We start from the raw sequence: 7,633 nt of genomic DNA on the forward strand, positions 1-7,633 counted from the left end.
CTCACTTGCTCACCCACTTTTAGATAAAAATACCCTTTGTGGTTTTTCTAGTGAAGCAGTGGGCCTGAGCTGAGGACCTGATGGTTGTGTGGTTTTCGCTCACTGAGAAGAGAGACACAAACACCCTGCTCTCAGTCGGTCAGTCTTCCTGTAAAATGCAGAGGTGAGACTGCTAGTGGAAAATTACTGACTGCAGCGTCAACAACACATATAAACAGCAGCACAAACAAAATGTTCCACAAATGCAGGACATCTGTATGCTTACAGCACACATCAGACACGCTGACCCTCAGCACTGAGCTCCTCCAGGCTCTGTGCTCTCCCTCTTCTCTTCAATTTCTACACAAATCACTGCTGCTCCAGTGAAGATCCTGAATTTTGCAGGTGATACTACTGTGTTTGCCATCATAACTGAAGGTGATGAGTCTGCCTACAGACTGGAAGTCGTACAGCTGACCATCCAGTTCTGAACTCACATTATCCCAAATGTCCACATGCTTAGACTCCTCTCATCATCAGGGAGGAGCGTCCCTTGGCACTGTAGAGTAGATGGATGAGAGCAGGCTGATAACAAGGCTGTCATCAATTTTATGTGACACCTCTCACCCCCCCAGCAGACTATGGAGGCCCGTAAGGGCAGCTCCTTCAGTAAGAGACTCAGACACCCGGCGTGTGACAGAACGGTACCGCAGGTCATTGGGCCCCACAGCAGTCAGGCTTTATAATCTGCACTCTGCTCATTGAACTTTTCCCCTGTTCACTGTCTTCTGATACAGTTTCTATCTGCTGCTGATCTGCAATATTGTTCCTCCTTATTCACTGATGTGCAGTGTTGCATTGAGCCAGTGCATTATGCCCTGTGTGGCAGCTTCCTTTGGGAGGCTAATATCTGGCACATGAGCAATAATGTTACATGCAATAGGATTGTGTATAAGTTAAGGATTGTGTATAAGTTAATTTTAATATTCCTATAATATTCCTCTGTATGTAATATATTCTTATTTTTTGTTTCTATTATTACCCTATATTTATATATACATCCATTTCTTTTACATTCATAATGATGTTGTTTGTTGTTTTGTGCCCCACTGCTCTTGTAACAAGCCTCAGTCTTGACTCTCCCTTTTAAGGTCTTGGCCTTAAATCACACTCGATATAGGTGGTGTCGTCCCCATCACCCTGACCAGGATACATGCTGTAAGATTAATGGATGGTGTTTATCTGTGTGATGAAAAAGAATGTGAATAAAACAAAAATGTACCATTATAAATGGGAGCCCTAGGATGTGTGGTGGTTAGAGATGTGGACTGATGAGAATTTTGCTTTTCTAAAGTTCTGTTGTGAAAACTGTACATTCCGTTCCATGTACAGTAGTGATATGTAGCAATCATGTGCTCCAGTCAAATGTCCAGCTGCATGAATAATAATGGTGGCTTGTTTGGATAAAATAACTTAGGCTGAATACTTGAAAGCGTGACCTGGGTGAGGTAGAGAGGAAACAGGGTCTTACAAGAAGCAGATATTGTTCTGTCTGTGTGGTTTTTACTCTTTGCAAAGTGAGTCCAGCACAGTGCAGTCAGTGGGTCAGTCTTCCTGAGCTGCATCTAACCAGTGGAAACATCTGCAGCACTGCAGAGAAGCACTCAGCAGACAAACAAACCCAAACAGCTTACAGCTGTATGTCACTTTTGGACAGAGGTGGACAAAGTACACAACTTCACTACTTGAGTTAAGTATAGATACTCCTCGTCAAATAATACTCAAAGTTTTTCAGTTAATTTTTTACTTCAGTTAAAGTACTGGAGTATTTGCATCTAAAAATACTTAAGTATTCAAAAGTACATTATGTTTTAAATGCAAGACATTTTTCAGAACCTAATGACTCCTGAACACCCCACTGAATACACTGACTGGCTTGTACATCTTGTAGAATAAAAAGCTTGTGGAATATGATACAATGACTATAGAAACACAACTGACATAACAAAAGTACAGCCATTGTCATTTTCATCTTATTTAACACCCCCCACCCCACTCACACAAAAGAGCATGGTAGTGTTCTTACAGAGCCGTAGCAGTGTGTGTGTGTGCATGTGTGCATGTGTGTTTGTGTGTGTGTGTGTCTATGTGTGTGTGTGTTTGTGTGTCTGTGTATGTTTGTGTGTGTGTCTATGTGTGTGTATGTTTGTGAGCCAAGTAACAAGACAGGGAGCAAGAAACAAAACTCCTCTTTCTTAATTATCCACATCGTTATTAACGACACAGGTATATATACAGGTACATATACAGGTACATGTATATACTCAAAAATACATCCAGAACACACAATTAAATGAAAAACGTAATTTAAGAACACTTGAAATTTTCATTCAGTTTCTTTCATCTGTTTAATATAATCGATCAGTCCCTGTGCGTTTGCCCCAAACCATTCAGCATGGTACACAAGGGAGACAAGTAAGCATGTGTGACATCAAAGAACTGATTGCAGCAACTCAGCCTTTCCACAACATTAAAGCCGCTTATTCCCCCCCATGCCATGAAGAAATAATCTCTGTGGCTCCCCTCTCCCCCTCCCTCAGCCCCCAGTCTGGCTTGAACATTTGCACTTCCAGTAAAAATGCGCCCCAAACACACTGACACCAAACTCAGCACCGGTGCTCCGTAAAATCCCGTGATTCAGTCTCAGAAGCACTGGCTCCCCTGCCCTCCTCTGAACATTATTAAAGCTACACCCTGAACACTCTGTGTGACTGACATGAATGAGAAGCATCTTTATTCATAATCTCTGTAGCGGAGGTCAGAATACAGAGTGTCATTATTCCCGTCTTTCTTCTGTCTCCTGGGTTTTGGCTTCTTAAGGTTCAGGGCAGCGTAATTCAGTGTGTCCTCGTCATGGCACTGTGGAGACAAAGATGGCAGAATTGGATGGATCAAATCGGTTTGCTATTACCTATTTTCACAAATAGCACTTAAAATGCTGATCCCAGGATGGAAATCAGTCTGAGGTTCATTTGTTTTACTGACGATTTGTAATTTGAAATATTTATTACATACTTGCTTGCGTGACCATTCCACTTTTGATATATCACTGTTCTTTTCATCTGTTTAAAATATATAACACATCAATATATTATTTAATTTCGCACGGTATCATACCGTGGTCAGATAACATTCCGAATTTTCAAGCAATCAACATCCTTTTTGTCTCAAAAATGAAAGTAAAAATGACTTCTGTCAATTTAAGTGTGCATGTTTGGATACGTGTCATTTGTTCTCATATATCATATATAATAAAATTGCTATAAAGGAGATCTTGGTAATAAAAGTTATTGATATGCAACTTATTGCAACATGTATATTTCAATAGATTTTGCAAAATATGAAAGATATAATACAAAAATGTAAATCTTACAGTACAAAAAGGTTTATATAAATAAGGTGAGATTTAATAATGGATTTTAAAACTGTATTACCTGCAAGAGTGGTTTTAATATGAAAATGTTATCTATCATAAAACAATTTTATATTTCTATAATTTGTTAAAATCTACATTTTGTCCTTCTGAGTGCATAAAGCCGGGCAGCGTACCTGCACAGTGTGTACAGGTCAGTTTACATCTTATACAAATGAGAGCAACGTTCAGAATAATGCTGCAAGATAAAACTATCAGCAAGCCAGAGTGAAGAGGATCCAGCAGCTTCTGAAAGCCTGTAACAAAGAGATAGATTTCAGCATAATGATATAGAGACACATTTCCCATTTGCTTACATTACATTAGTTAAAGATCAAATCGATAACACATTACAGCAGTTGTTTTGTAAATAGTCCATTTTTAACATGAACTTCTAGTATTTTGCATTTTAACAATTTATATTAATATTTGAAATAATTATTAAATTAGGCTCCGGACCCCCCGCGACCCAATAGGATAAGCGGTTTGGAAAATGGATGGATGGATGGATATTAATATTTGAAATAATTATTAAATTAGGCTCCGGACCCCCCGCGACCCAATAGGATAAGCGGTTTGGAAAATGGATGGATGGATGGATAATTATTAAATTAACATCTGTGTAATTTAATTTAAGCACTTAAATTAGAAAATTCATTACATTAAAAAAAGAAATAAATGTCTTAATAGCAGAATAAGCTAAATAAAACTTTGAAGCAGATATACTCTCCACACTGGGTGCTACCATCTATATCCAGCTGTGTGCCGTTCCCAAACAGCATCTCCCCACACTGGGTGTTACCATCTATATCCAGCTATGTGCCGTTCCCAAACAGCATCTCCCCACACATGGCCACAGCGCAGTAGTAAGTCCCAGCATCGGAGAGGCTGAGGTTCCCCTTGGGGAGGCTGTAGACGCAGCTCCGTGTAGGAGATCCAGCCTCAGGGCTCTTCTCACACTCATCACTGCTGTTTCCATGGCTGTAAATGACTCCAGGAAGGGATTCTCCTGATCCATGTCTGAACCAGTAAACACTGTGTTCTCCTGCACAGCTCCCAGTCTCTATCGTACACTGCAGGCTCACAGAGTCTCCTGGCTGCAATGTGTCAGACACAGGCTGCTGTACCACAGTCCTGCTGTTGGAGTCTTTACCTGAAAAGCAAAATAGTCATGATGACAGCCCTTTGAGAATAACAATGGAAAATACAGATCCTCAAAAATTGTTCTTACAGATTTTTGGGAACTGAATCGATGTTCTTCTAGCCATCCAAGAAATCAGTAACTTCTTGGAGAACAGCTGACATTCTTCTCTCTTTTTATTGTATTACTGCTTATTAGTATATATCAGGTAACACTATACATTAACTGCACCTACATAATACCTAAATAAAAATTATATGATAATAACAAACATTATAATCATATAATGTCTTGTATTAATGTATGAAGGTAGATGAATATAATTAATTTCAATTCAAAGAAATGAAGTGTGTAAAGTGTACTTTATATTTTCATGATTTTCGTGACTTTACATTTGGTTTATGTTGCCCCTTTTCCACAGGAAGGTATTTATTGTTTTTGCATATTTAGCTCTTGATGTGTTTTGGTATTTTTGAGCATTTTGCTGTAGTACCTGCATAATTTAATTCAAGAGCCGAAGAGCTGTTTGCCCATTACTAGTTTGTCTATCTTTTAACATTAAAGAAAAAGTATACATAGTAAAAGGAATTACTTGGTTTCGTAGTTCCTCCTATTTATTTTCTTATGCACACAAAAGTAAGTTTTTCCGTTCAACCATAGCACTACAGCGAAAAGCAAAACGTCATGGCAAATACAATTATGCTTTATTCCAATACACATTGCTAATTTTTCATTATTATTACATTTATTCAGCATAATATCTTCAAAGGTTTCATGATTTAATTTGCAATCTTCTGGCCTGAAATCTTTTCCTGCTACACTGAAGACTCTCTCAGCGTGTGCAGAGAAAGCTGCAGCCAAAGGGTTGGCATCCTCTGATAAACATGGTTGGTTCAGGTATCGGTGACATTATGTGAACCTTTCATGGCAGGAATAGGGACTAGTTTGACTTTTGATGCAGGAAAAGTGTTTGGGACGTTTCTTAGGTTAGAAACTGCCGTCACTGCAGCCAACACTGACTTTTAAGGAGAGACACTCAGCTCTTCCTATGAGCAGATCCACCATGGTGCACAAAATGACAGTATAATTATTATTTTAGGTGACACTTCAAATGTTGCATTATTTCATTCTTTACAAAACGACATTTTTATAACAATGATGTATAACAATGTTAATGTGTTTATGTATAATTCATATTTAAATTAAAGTTCATATTTTAGTTAAAAGCTACACCTACAGTACGTATATGAACTTGAATTTGAATCCAAACCCTTTTTCGTTCTTCTTCTTTAAATTCAAATATAAATTTCAATGCCACAACCTGTTTTCAACCACAATTCAAATGTAATTCAGATTAACAAAATGAACTGAAATTCAAGTTCATATATGTATTCAAAATCCTGAATTTTAGGATACGTATTTGAGAATTTCATTCTCAAATCAGTTCTGAATGGTGCACATCCCTAGTTCATATGTTAAATCATGCATTTTTTTTTTCAGAGTGAATACACACTGACTGCTCAGATAAATAACGTCAAAAATAATTTTCTTTTGTTGCTTAAGATTTTTGCACAGTCCTATACTGTATATAACAACTCAAACATTTTTTTATGTTATTTGTTTTAAAGAGGCTGCAATGTGTAACATTAACATCTGTATAAAGAGAAGGTTAGGCTTTTGGCTGACAGCAAGCAAAATGCAACAAATTGTATAATAATAATAATAATAATAATAATAATGAATGATTTTTGTTTGATGTTTAGAAAAACATTTATGGAACAAAGCAGACAATAAGGTATCTTTGCTAATTTTATATTGACAAACAACTAAACTGTCAAAATTATTTTGCAGGGAATAATCTTACTGACATTATAATAAAGCAAATATGAAAATAGTTGGAATCTCATTTACCTGTGATTATGACAAAGGTTCCATTCCCGAAGGTGACCTCATGAAGAAACACAGCAGCACAATAATACACTGCAGAATTTGACGGCTCCACGTTAGAAATAGTGAGGTTAAAACTCCCCTCTGCATTCAGTAAGGAGTAACGTTTTATGCTTTTATATTCCTTGTAAAATTCACCAGGTACGTAGAGAAGTGCTTTCGCCATGGGCTGGGGCTTCCGACCAACAGCTTGCTTAAACAAAGTAACAAAAGTTGTTTCTCCTTGACAGAAGCATGTCAGGGTCACACTGTCTCCAAGCTGAACCCTCATCAGGTGACTGGGCTGAACAACATCTGTAGTCAGTGCAGTGTCTGCAAAAACAGAAAAACAAAAAAAATCATAATCAAATAAGACATATAATAGTAATCTAAATAACTATTAACTATGATGCAGATTAAATGGCCAAATTCCACTGATCACATCATACAGATAAATGAAAATATTAAAATCCCAAAATAATTTATATTATAGGGCCTTACTAATGAAAATGAGAAGACCAAAGAGTCTGAAAATTTTTGTGCTTCCACTGTTTAGAATAAACTGCTCTGCTGCTAAGTGAGAGATCATGGTCGTGGTCGGGATGAAAGGGCAGGAAACAGAGAGGAAACAGAGAGACACACATCAGGCTGATCTGATTGGCTGTTCACATGGGAACTTAAGTAACAGTGAAAAAGCATTTTAATGTGCACTTACATGACGTTTATTAATTTACTCCTTAACATCCAGTTAAAATGAGAACAATTAGATAAACAGGAGCAGATACTGAGCATATAAAGTTCTTTGTACAGAGTGCTGAGATACTGTGGGAGAGCATTTGCTAATCATCTCTCTCAGACAAGCTCAGCACAGTATGAGTCTGTTATCTATCTGATATTAGACAGTCTCTCATACAGTAATAATAATTGATACTTTATTGGTCCCTGTGGAGAAATTGTCTTAACTTCTCTCTCAACTTGCTCTCTTTTTTTTAGAGTAAACAGAGTAAGTTGTCTGCGAAGGGCAGCCACCCATAGTGATGCCCAGTGAGCTGGGGGTTAAGGGCCTCGCTCAAGGACGCAGAGATGTGCTGTGGCTGGGTTTGAACCAGCGACCA

The 7,633-nt window shown here is 37.8% G+C and overlaps 1 long non-coding RNA gene across 1 annotated transcript; it reads right to left on the reverse strand.

Annotated features, from left to right (window-relative positions):
- Positions 1–2,593: 2,593 nt before the first annotated feature.
- On the reverse strand, positions 2,594–6,845 carry LOC125727583 (uncharacterized). The gene is made up of 5 exons (XR_007388799.1): positions 6,504–6,845; positions 4,254–4,604; positions 3,589–3,708; positions 3,055–3,101; positions 2,594–2,898 (listed from the first exon to the last, which is right to left on the reverse strand). It is a non-coding gene; the product is annotated as an uncharacterized LOC125727583 (long non-coding RNA).
- Between the last annotated feature and the right edge of the window lie 788 nt (positions 6,846–7,633).

The sequence above is a fragment of the Brienomyrus brachyistius genome, unplaced genomic scaffold (assembly GCF_023856365.1).
Source record: "Brienomyrus brachyistius isolate T26 unplaced genomic scaffold, BBRACH_0.4 scaffold103, whole genome shotgun sequence".
NCBI classification, from domain to species: Eukaryota; Metazoa; Chordata; class Actinopteri; order Osteoglossiformes; family Mormyridae; genus Brienomyrus; species Brienomyrus brachyistius.